This window comes from Alosa pseudoharengus, unplaced genomic scaffold, assembly GCF_046254945.1.
Source record: "Alosa pseudoharengus isolate Yale_2024_CS ecotype anadromous, Long Island Sound unplaced genomic scaffold, YU_APseudo_1.1 YU_APseudo_1.1_scf_7, whole genome shotgun sequence".
Lineage (NCBI taxonomy): Eukaryota > Metazoa > Chordata > Actinopteri > Clupeiformes > Clupeidae > Alosa > Alosa pseudoharengus.
In genome coordinates this window covers 36915565-36927557 of record NW_027468859.1, presented here as the reverse complement: position 1 = coordinate 36927557, position 11993 = coordinate 36915565, and the positions used below count along the sequence as shown (strand labels likewise).

General features: G+C 43.3%; 1 long non-coding RNA gene across 1 annotated transcript; it reads right to left on the bottom strand.

Moving 5' to 3' along the window:
• Positions 1–295: 295 nt before the first annotated feature.
• On the bottom strand, positions 296–3906 carry LOC143109812 (uncharacterized). The gene is made up of 5 exons (XR_012983975.1): positions 3808–3906; positions 3579–3678; positions 3209–3277; positions 2976–3089; positions 296–862 (listed from the first exon to the last, which is right to left on the bottom strand). It is a non-coding gene; the product is annotated as an uncharacterized LOC143109812 (long non-coding RNA).
• Between the last annotated feature and the right edge of the window lie 8087 nt (positions 3907–11993).

The following is an 11993-nucleotide window of genomic DNA, read 5'->3' as shown; positions in this document are numbered from 1 at the left end:
GCAGTGATCAATGGCTTAGGCTAAACCAAAATTGTATATTATGTTCTATCAAAACTGGCATCACATAGGCCCACAACACGCTATTTGAAATAAATATCACTTCTTAACAATCCTTATAGGCCCACACATACAGTCGCACACGTATGCTCTCCCATTCCCTCAAATTACCTGTGTGAAACAGGTGAAATATATTTCAGCAAACACCTGCTGGTTGTAGGCCTAGATGATCTACACCATAGCCTATTTAAACCCTTGTGCAATGAGCCCTGCTGGCATTTCAACATTGATTCAACGGTGAATAAACGTTATATACCAAGGGTGAATCAACGTTGAATTATGAGTTGGATTTGCAAATCGAATCAACGTTGATATCGCAACATTGTTTCAACATCCGCCGTTTCAACATAGGTGAACACATGTTGAAAGCCTCAACAGTGAATCACTGTTGAATATGATATATTGCAACATTGAAACAACGCAGTAAAATCCAACATGGTTAAAGCCTCAACTACAAATTACCGTTGAATAAACGTTGATATTGCAACATTGCTTCAACATTTTACCTTTATTAGCCTATGCAACTTGCAGTAGGCCTATCACACACAGAAATGATAAACACCTCCATCAAGAACCAGTCAACTTATATATTTTTTTACATTATTTTATTTTGTTTTATGTTTTACAACATAAATGATCTATCCAAACTCAGGTGTATGTGGTGCATGTATACCGATGGCATCATTCAGCAACAGCAGGGAGTGTCTTCCGAAAGCCACCACCACCCACCCTCTCCAGTGCATAATTCAAATATCTTCCCATGGTGTCCATTATTCGGGTCAGGGTGGTTCGCTGAAGACAGCATCTAAAGAGGAAACAACAAACCATTATTGTCAAAAACTGGTGAAAAAGCCTGTGGACATTCTCTGGGATTTGAATCAGGGATATTCCGATCACTGAACTTCCAAATAACGTCCATCAGTCACACTGTGTGAAGTAAGCGGCGCCAGAGAATGTCTAATAAGGGCTCTGGCGGCGCCCTAATTAGCAAGTTCATAGCTAGCAAATGTTACGCGGTTTCTAAACTAAAACATTTTTTGTCACATACAGCAAACATCACCTCATCATCCGCTAGTTGCCTGTCCCCTCAATACCATGTAAAAAAAACGTGGTCTCTGTGGACAGCCCAGGCTCCAAAAACGGCCTGGTCTAGTCTGGACCATGAAACATAACAAACTGTTCTAGCCAGGGGAGGGAGGGGCGAGCTAGCTCTCGGTTTTGTTTGAACATCAACAGAAGTGACGTTACCCAACATCTCTTGGAGCACCTGTAATGCAAACTACTCAGCTTGTGTGACAAATAAAAGCAAACCTACACTAGCAGCCTCGAAGTCAGGTGCCATAGTTAGAAGTAAAGCAGATGTGTATACACAACCATTATAAAGTTTGGGGTACACTTAGAAATGTCCGGTGCATTTCTTTTGATAAAGAGGACCTTTTTTAAAGGCTGTGTTGCAGGGTTCATTTTGGGCACAATTTGCTTATTGGTAATAAACATTTAAACTGTTATCCATTGTATTTGATGTTGTTGGGTATCACAAAACGGAATATAATACGAAAAAGCAGGTACTATTTCACAGCGGTTTGAAGTGATTCTCCTTTCCCCCACAATGCATTGCATTACGTCACCTTGGGGAGGCTACAGACCAAAGCCCACCTTAAGACCCTTGAGAGTAACGAGAGAGGAGTAAAGAGAGACGAGTAAGGGATTGTTCAGCAGTAGATAGCGCAGATTATAGATAAATAGATATAGATAGCCTAGATAGATATATAGACAGGTAGATAGATAGCTAGATAGATCATGTCATCTGCTGGTCGCGGGGTGAGCTCGACCAGCGGCCAAAACGCACTCGCTTCCCCAGTTACAGCAGCTCTCCACCGCAGTTTCCATCGGGATGGCACAGCCCACACAAGCACCTGCCAAACTGCGACTTGCCCTTATTATCTCCCTCTTTGGTAAGCCATACCCTGACGATGTCAATGACAATCAATCACGAGGAGTAGTTATCGAAAAAATTCATGCTGAAGACACGACCAGCCTAATCGGCGGCGGTTTGCAACAACAGGGGTGGCTCACAGGTGGGACTGGAAAGTTAGCCCATAGCACTAGCTAGCTATCATGATGCTTTATATTCTGATCTTCTGACTAAGTTTACCCAGTAGCCTACTTATCTGAACTAACGACATGATCACCATTACTAGATATAAAGAAAATGTTGACTTCCACTCAGTGCTGTTCACTGACAGTAACAAAAAAAGGGTCATAACAATATAGAAGCATAATGCATTGAACTGAATAGGCGCATTATGTAGCCTCATAATGAGACCTCTCAAATTCAGAAAATTGCTTAATTAAACAAGACATTGTTATCTTTGTTAGACCATAGGGTAGTTGCTATAAATGCTGTAACAAAATTTGAAGTGTAAATATACAAACTTTATGTTGAACGTGTAACCGCGACCGTTTCCCATAGGAACGAATGTAAAACATACCCTCCAAAACGAGACCTCCCCAAATTCAGAAAAAAAAATACTTCTACTTGATATCAGGCAACGTTATTACCATTGGTCGATCATAGGGTAGCTGTGATATAAATGCTGTGATGAAATTTGAAGTGTAAATATAGAAACTTTATGTTGAAAGTGTAACCGCGATGTCCATTGGAATGCATTGAAATGACTGAAGCGCAGATCATGTAGCCCCCAACGTGACGTCATCACCGAATTGCGTAAAAAAACCCCGCTAATGCTAAAAACAACAAAAACTGGCATTTAACACCATTTGGAGACATTTTTAAAAATGATATACATATATCGAGTGCTTTATGTACCCATTAATCAACAGTGGTGGTTAACCTGCAACACGGGCTTTAAAGTGACCCAACACGTCTAAGCAGCAGTATGTCTGTGATATCATACCTAATTGCAACATTGCCTGCAGCAGCTCTTGCCTTCTTGCTTACACCACCTTTCCTCCCCCATCTGACTTGCAATAGCAGCTTCTGGCTCCAGGCTGGGACTGCTGGATAGCACCTAAAAAATAAAACAGCAATTGCCATACATTTTGTTATTGTTGATAAAGGTCAAAATCATAGAATCAAAAAAATAAGTAAGGTAAGTCAATCAGGTGTACCAACAAAAATTATAATTACCTTCTGAAGGCACTCTTGCCACCATCGCCGTCTATGTTAAGTCTTGATATCAGTTTACTTGTGAGGGCTCTGCCAGTAAAATATGAGTAAAAGATAAGATTAAACAAAATGATGCATCCTGTACAAAAAATTTAATTGCTGTACAATTACAGAAATATTGATTATGATCAGTTTGGCAGATATTCACAACACTACTAACATTACCACCAACACAATGGTAAAGTGGCTAAATTGCAAAATTCAAGACTATTTTAAGTAGCTGCAATAATCCTGATTAGTTTCTGTATTAATGCATTACATAGCACATATGTCAAGCAAATTAGAGCATGCACAATAACATAACCCATAGCCCTATCCATGGAACACTTACACCACGTTGAAGGCAGCAGCAATGGCTATCAGACATCATCAAGTAGCAGGTAGTGCCATCCAGACGGACTGACATTGCCCTGGATAGTTGATGGAGCCCACTACACAGTCATAACAACAGACAGACACATGAAAAGAGGGGATAAACTAAACACAGTTACAGACACAAATACATGCTTACGCATTATAATGCTATATGCAATTCTATGTGTGTTTGTGTGTGTGTCTACCTGGTGAGTGAACTCTCTTGCGGGCTTGGAACTTCTTCAGTATGGAAGTGGCACACATTTGGAATATTCCAGAATGCACTCAGAGTTCTCAGGGCAGCAGTCCTCAGAACACACCGACTGCAAACAGAGGGAACACATGGAGACTAAGATCAATAAGTTCCAAAACACACAGAACATGAAAAGACCATCACTGAAGCACTACTTCACTCACATGCATCTTAAATAAACACATGCCTCAGTGCAAGTCAGGTACATCAAACAAGGGCCAAATAAGGGCTAAGAAATGAAAAACATGTAACACTACCCTTCACAAACTAAAGATCCCTTTACTTGTTGGCATGCCCACCCATCATACTTGCCCCCATTCACATCTATTATATGACAGGTCTGTTAATGAACATGGCTATTCATGGGTTTCATCAGCTCCCTTTCCACAGGTGTATTAATCAAGCACCATGCAGTCTGCATTGATAATTAAGGTGCTTGATTTTATACACCTGTGGAAAGGGACCTGATGAAACCCATGAATACTAAACTGCAGTTCCTTAGTTCCTTAAATCAGTGGGTATAGATATAACTTATATATGACTTTATTAATTTGTTTTACAGGTCATCTTTCCAGTTAACACGTTATAGCAACACTACATGTATATTATGTATGTTGAAGTTTGCAAGGTAACCGTTATTACTGCTGCTTAACGTTAACAACCTTCATGTGTCTGTAACATTAGCCTGCATGGTAACAGCCACTTTAATGGTAGCTAAGTTAGCTTTATAACTTACTTGCGCCTGATATTTCATTCAAACTAAAACTCTACATTCATAGCGACATCACAGACAGATACAGTAGAACTAGATATGGTATATGATATAAACTACCATTCCAGATATTCCACACAATAATGAAGTTAGTAGCTGGGAAAGTTAGCTCGCTAGCTAATTTCTAGCTAATTCCTAACATGACTAACAGCTTTGGTTAACATTCCATTATGAAAACAATATATTTCGAATAAATTCCCGTTTTCAATTGGCATACAAAAGTACTGTAATTCTTACCTTGGATATGATAACGGCAGAGTTTCTACAGCTTACACATGCAGTCAGATGCATGACAGTGACGGTTGGAGTCACTGGTGGGCTGGAGTTCAAAATAGTCAGTCAGGGGTGGGGGATGGGAGTTGCTGTGTGTGCGCATGCGCTTATCAAGAGGCGATAAGCATCCGTTAAAAACAATCGTTGCATTTTAGACTGTTAAATTGAAATGGCTACCAAACTAATTAGAAGTGTCAAAACAATAATAACATTAGCCTAGTCTAGTGGGCTGTCATTACTAGCCTACTATTATGAACATATCCCATGAACATTTTCTTTCCTTTTCCTTTTCTTGATATCAAATCAATTTGGTTTAATATCCATGCTGATTTCGTTGATTTCTTATTTTACAACCATTTGTCAACATTTTACAACTATTTAGCATTAAAACAGTGTTTCAACATTGTTTCAACATTGACACAACAACTGACATTATTTCACCTATAATTCAACATTGATTTTCTTGACCTTTTTACAACCATTTAACATTGAACGTTGTTTCAATGTTTGTCTACATACCCTTTTACAACCATTTAGCGTTAAACATTGTTTCAACATTGTTTTAACATTGACGCAACAACTGACGTTATTTCACCTATATTTCAACGTTGAAGGTCGGTCGTGTGCCGGCTGGGAGCGGAGATCCTTAGAAATGCATCATGGCAAGAAAGCCAAATTTCTCGGCGCTAGAACTGTCTGTGTTGGTCGATCTCGTCGACCAACACAGACAAGTATTATTTAGCAAATTCAGGAATGCCCGAAGCAATGCTGGCAAAACTCAGCAGTGGCAGCACATCACAGATAGGGTGAACGCAGCAGGACTCGGCTGCCGGCGCACGGTGGAGGACATCAGGTCAAAATGGAGGGACTACTCCAGCGTCACTAAAAGAAAGGCTGCAACCCTCAGAAGAGAGAGGGAGCGGACTGGTGGTGGGAGGACCAGTCTGCCTTCCCTCACAGCTGAGGAGGAGAGGGTTGTAGCCATTCTCGGTCCGGAGGCGCTGGAGGGAGTTCCTGGCGGAATTGACATGTTCGCCCGTCGGCGTACGAGCGCACCTGAATCCCCACCGTGCGCCTCACAGGGCCCCTCCACTTCCACCTCCATCCCGCCACAGGACCCCTCCACTCCCACCTTCATCCCGCCACAGGACCCCTCCACTTCCACCTCCATCCCGCCACAGGGCCCCTCCACCCCCTCACAAGACGCCAGGCCACCCCTCCGTCGCCGACGTTCCCTCAGGGCTGCGGTGTGTCCTGCGTCCCCAGAACGGCATTGGTCTGAAAGCCCTCCGACCTCCCTCGGCCGACCCTCGCCTCTCCAGCGCAATCGCTGCGATTGCAGCGCGGAGCTGCTGAGGTCGGAGGAGCAGAAGATCGCCGTTCTGAGGGGCATCAAGGATGAGCTGACAGCTCTGAGGGAGCAACAAGAGCGTCACCATCAGGAGACGATGGCGTATCGGCGGCAGAAATTGGCCTTGGCTGCTTCGAAGCCGTCGTTCATGATCCATCTCCCCACTGCCGAAGGTAAATGCTAGTACTTTGAAAATAGGCTACATCATCTCATTCAAAAGGTATAGCAGGGTGGCGCAATGGTATCACAACCGACTGTCAATCCGGTGACCAGGGTTCGATTCTTGATAGCCCACTTTGTTATGGGGAAAATGTATATTTGGCTAATTCATCAGTTTACAATTTACATTAACAAATTGTATGTTATAGTGAAATACTCCTTGCATTAAGTAACAATACATGTTTGTTCCATCTTTTTACAGACACCGACCCCGAGTGATCCCTGCATCCACCCCTACCCCTTCACCTTGTGGTGCTTTAGGTCTCAGCCTGTGTTATTTCTTTTGGGTGGCTTTCTTTTTGGTTAATTTGTTAGTTAGATTAGATTAGATTCAACTTTATTGTCATGTGCAGAGTACAAAAAGACGTCCAAATGCGGTTTGCATCTAACCAGAAGTGCCTAAAAAGCAGGAAAGTGCAAAGTGATGTACAAAGTACATGGTGGTGCATAGACGGAACAAGATGTAGACAGTAGTGTACAGTTGGTTACAGAAGGTGGTTTAGAGCAATAGAAATGCAATATAAATGTGTGCAGTGTGTTGGCAGTTACCTTATAATAGCAGAATAAATATGGCTATGTAATATGGACAATGTATGAACAACATCTTGCCCATGCTCATGTCTGTGTGCTTTGGGTTGCAGTCTGTGCTAAGCACCATATACTTTACTTCATTATTGGCCTTAAATTCAGTGACTATGTTTCATGCCCATTAAAGGTACCATTTTCCCAATGTGGCCCTTGTTATGTGTTTTCATTGTGAGACTGAATAACTGAACAGCTACCACACGAGTATTTCATGCTATTTTAAATGAATAGATACAATGTTTTTCAATCACTATTCATCCATTGTAGTTATGGAGTGTGTCGAATCAACAACAAAGAAATGACAGTTCACATAGCACCAATGTTAGAATGCGCAAAGGTTTGGAGGATCTGAGCCAGCTGGACCAACAGACACACACACAGAGACATACACAGTGATAGGTGTTGCTCGTTTTTCTTTCTGCTGCTGAGATGGTGGCAGAGTCCATACTATTGTTTTCAAACACATGTTTCTATTCCCTGAGTGCACTGACATTTCAAGGCCTACTTTATTCCATCAACCCCCCACAGAATGACACAAACATGTTAGTTCAATAGTCTTCAATTCTGAAACCTACACATGTCACTATGAGGATATTGCATATTGTGAGAAGTACAATAAGCCTTGTAGCACAACATAACATGGGCCCCCACAGAAAACAACATCATCACAGTGTCTACGGAATGGATGATGTTACTCTTGTACTTATTAAACATCTGTGCTGTCCCCTTGACTCCTCCATTCAGCTCATAATGATCATTCACAGTCCTGAGACATGGACTACATAGATATGGCAACTAAGTCATGCCTTGGTTTGTAGAACAGGTGTGTGAAATCAATGAAGGATAATTGCAATACAGTGGGAACATATTGATCATTATATTTTAATTGCAACTCACAGATGTGGACCAATGGTAACTGGCGATCAATTAATCAATTAATCACAAGTAATACATGGGGCATTTCCTGTTACTCATAAAAGGTGTGGCAACATGTGAGGCCCTTAGACACAATGGCAGCTCTACAGCGTATTGTGGAGTTGAATCGGCGGCGTCGCCAGAGGCGTCGTAGCGACGTTGTATATGTCAATGCCTACATCCGAACCACATTCAGCCCATTAGACATACTTTCGGATGAGGCAATCATCCAGAAGTATCGTTTAACAAGGGCTAAAATTGAAGAGCTGGAGCTATTCACCCAGCGACACCTGGTGAGGGCCACCAGGCGCAACTTCGCCTTGTCGCCTAGGGTGCAACTGCTGGCGGCACTGCGCTTTTACGCCACTGGCAGCTTCATGGAGGTATTGGGGGATGGCCTTGGCCTGAGTAAGTCCTCAGTCAGCAGGGCTGTGACAGCTGTCACACAGGCCCTGTTGGATCTCCCTGACAGGATGGCCTTCCCCACTACACCAGACACCATCACCCACATCAGCGGTGGGTTTTATGCCATTGCTGGCATCCCACGGGTGATCGGTGCCATCGATGGGACCCTCATCCGCATCAGGGGCCCAAGCGAGAATGAGCCGGGTTATATCTGCCGCAAGGGCTATCCAGCCCTCAATGTCCAGGTGGTGAGTGACCCCCGCGGAGTCTTCCTGGACATCGTGGCAAAGTGGCCAGGGAGCACGCACGACTCCTTCGTGTGGGCCAACTCCGCACTCTGCCAGGTGGCAGAAGGTGGTGGCTTTGGGGGGTGCTGGCTCCTTGGAGACAGTGGCTACCCCTTGCGCCCCTACCTACTGACCCCCATCCAGGAGCCCAACAGCGAGGCAGAGGCGCGCTACAACCAGGCCCATGGCCAGACCCGCGTTGTTGTGGAGAGGGCCCTGGGCATGTGGAAACAGCGCTTCAGATGTGTGAGCAACTCTGCTGGTGGCCTGAAGCTCCATCCTGCCAAGGCGTGCTGTGTAGTTGTGGTGACAGCGCTTCTGCACAACATGGCCCTCCAAGATGGCATCCCACTGCCTGCTGATGAGGAGCTGCTGGTGGAGGAGGTGGAAGAGGTCGTTCCGGTGGCTGCTGCACACCTTCCTGCTGGCCTGGAAGCACGCCGGGAATTAGTTGCACACATGTTTGGCCCCTAAACACCCACTCCCCACAATTCCCTACCACATTCCCTACCTTTTTTTGGTTTTTCCCCCTTTTGCTTTGCTTGTGTTTGTTTATTATAATTTCCCCCCTTTTGTTTCTGTTTTTGCATTTCTTTTAGTTTGTTGTTTTTCCTTTTTTTTTTTTTTTTTTTTTTTTTTTTATATCAAATACTTGACTTTCCCACCATCACTTTCTCCATGGTCCCTCCCACACACACGTTTCCCATGAGCCATGAGTCATGACATGAAAATACAAACACAGATTGAAAAGTCACAAAGCAATGGCAACTTACCATTCGTTTGCCTCCCATGACATGACGCATACCTGGGCACAACTTCAATCAGTGAAAATCATGTCCCACTTTGACACTAACCACAGCACTCTGCATACTCACTAATCCACCAAGTCCCAGAGATGTTCAAGTTCTACAAGCGAGAGGCTACTCAACTTCACCGCACCATTCGCCAACGTCATTGTACCAACATAATTCAGCTATGTGTTCAAAAATCAACATCGTATAATACTTAGGAGTAGGCTAACTGATAGACCCGCTAAACATTGCTTATGATTAGACAATATATAACATCAACACCATTCCACAAGCATACTCGTCTCGCAACCATCGAGTGTAGAACCTGTAACCACTACCATGTAGAGCATACACGCTACCGTCTCTGCCACAGCACACTCGCTTTACCACCGTATTATGGGCTAGGCTACATGGATTCCAGGAACCGTTAGCTATGTGTATGATAAGCAGATGCTTCATCCCAACACACGTAACATGCGACTACAATGTAACGTTATCCTTTCTAACGATTACAATGCTAGCCTCACATAACAATACTGTTGGCATTCAAAATCGTATAATAATTAAGAGTAGCCTAACTGATGCACCGGCTAAACATTGGTTATGATCAGACTAACATCAACCCCATTCCACAGGCATACTCGCCTCGCAACTAGAAGTGCTAGAAGCGAGTGTAGAACCTGTAACCATCACCATGGAAGGCACACACGCTACCGCCTCTGCCACAACTGTCACAGCATGATTACTTCACCACAGCATTATAGGCTACTACATGAATTCCAGGAACCGTTAGTTATGTGTATGATTAGCAGATGCTTCATCTAAACACATTATGTAAAGTTATCCTTTCATAACAAATACAATGCTGGCCTCACATAACAATACCTTTGGAATTCAAGAGCTTTATCAGCAGATGACTTAACTTAACGGGTGTTCGGACAAATCTGTGCTGACACATTAGCATTAGGCTACATGTAAATTCACGAATAATAACAACACAGATGATTGCGGTCACCATAGCACTTCACCGCAGGCCGCTCTGTTGTAGGCTAACTCTACAACACTTCATTTCCACTGTACCACATAACGTTGTCCAGTAATGTGCAATTGTAGCTTCCAGCAATGCTATGGTATGGTATCCCACAGCAATGTTATGGGATCGTTTAATGGCTACCTCTCATCCATCTGTCCACTGCGTGTTCCGTCATCAGGGTTACGTCGTCTACTATGGTTCTTACTACTTACTACAGGTCGAGAGGTGTAGCTGTAACTACACAACTTTACGATAGTGGTTGCGAACGTTAGTTGCTACTATGGTTTTGGGAAACACTGACGCAGTGTCACGATGCATCGTACTATGTAAGTTCCACCACCATAGTTCACACTATCGTTTTGGGGAACAGTTGTGTCGTACTTACATAGTTGCAACCATGTTAGTTGCTACCGTAGTTAGCAACGATGCTTTTGGGAAACGCACTCCGGAGCGCCTAACCAAAAATCACAACCGCCTAACCAAAATTTGCGAAGTGGATGTTTATCTCGTGACTCAATGATTGATCTATCCTGTAACTTAATTTTGATTAAGACACTGCTCCCCTACTTGGCTAATTCTTGCTATTTATGTTAATTAAAGTATTGTCTTGCTTTTAGTATTATAATCTTCACAGTCCCTAACAACAGCAGTGTTAAATGGTGTAGTGGCTAAAGCAGATGACTTATTATGACCGCCGCGCAGCGAAGCGGCGGTCATATAGGTTTAGTCAGATTTTTTTGTTTTTTCTTTTTCGCATGTCCAAATTTCCGTCAATGATTCCCGGGACACTGAAAGACCGGGGTAGACGAAACTTGGTGGGCATGTAACCCCATATGGATAGCATGGAACCATCGTTTTTCGTTTTGATCTGTAGCCCCCCCGCTGGACTGCACCCCCCGAAAGGAGGGTAGGGCAGACACAGTTTTCTGTGAATATCTCGAGAACCGTAAGGTTTAGGAGGACCTTTTTTTTTTTTGTATGTTGATCTCAAGGGGCCATGTCAACCCATTCCATAACCACTCATTTCATGTATAGCGCCACCTAGTTAAACACAAAAAAGTAAAAATGAGGTGTTGTAATCGCAGGTATCTGTGACCTAACTTAGTCAGAACTGCACGAAATTGGAAGTGTAGGATCATTATGACACCCTCTGAATGCACGCCAAGTTTCGTGGAATTCCGTTCATGGGGGGCCACACAATAAATTAATTTATGTTACTATACACCAACTGGCCTGTAGGTGGCCGGAGACAGTTTTCTGTGAATATCTCGAGAACCGTAGGGCCTATGAGGTCCACCTTTTTTATGTATGTTGGTCTTAAGGGGGCATGTCAACCCATTCCATTACCACTTATTTCATGTATAGCGCCACCTAGTTAAAAATTAAAAAGCAATAAATTTGGTGTTTTCATCACAATATCTCTGGCTGACAAGGTCAAAACTGCACGAGATTAAAAGTGTAGGATCATTATGACACCCTCCAAATGCATGCCAAGTTTTGTGTACTTT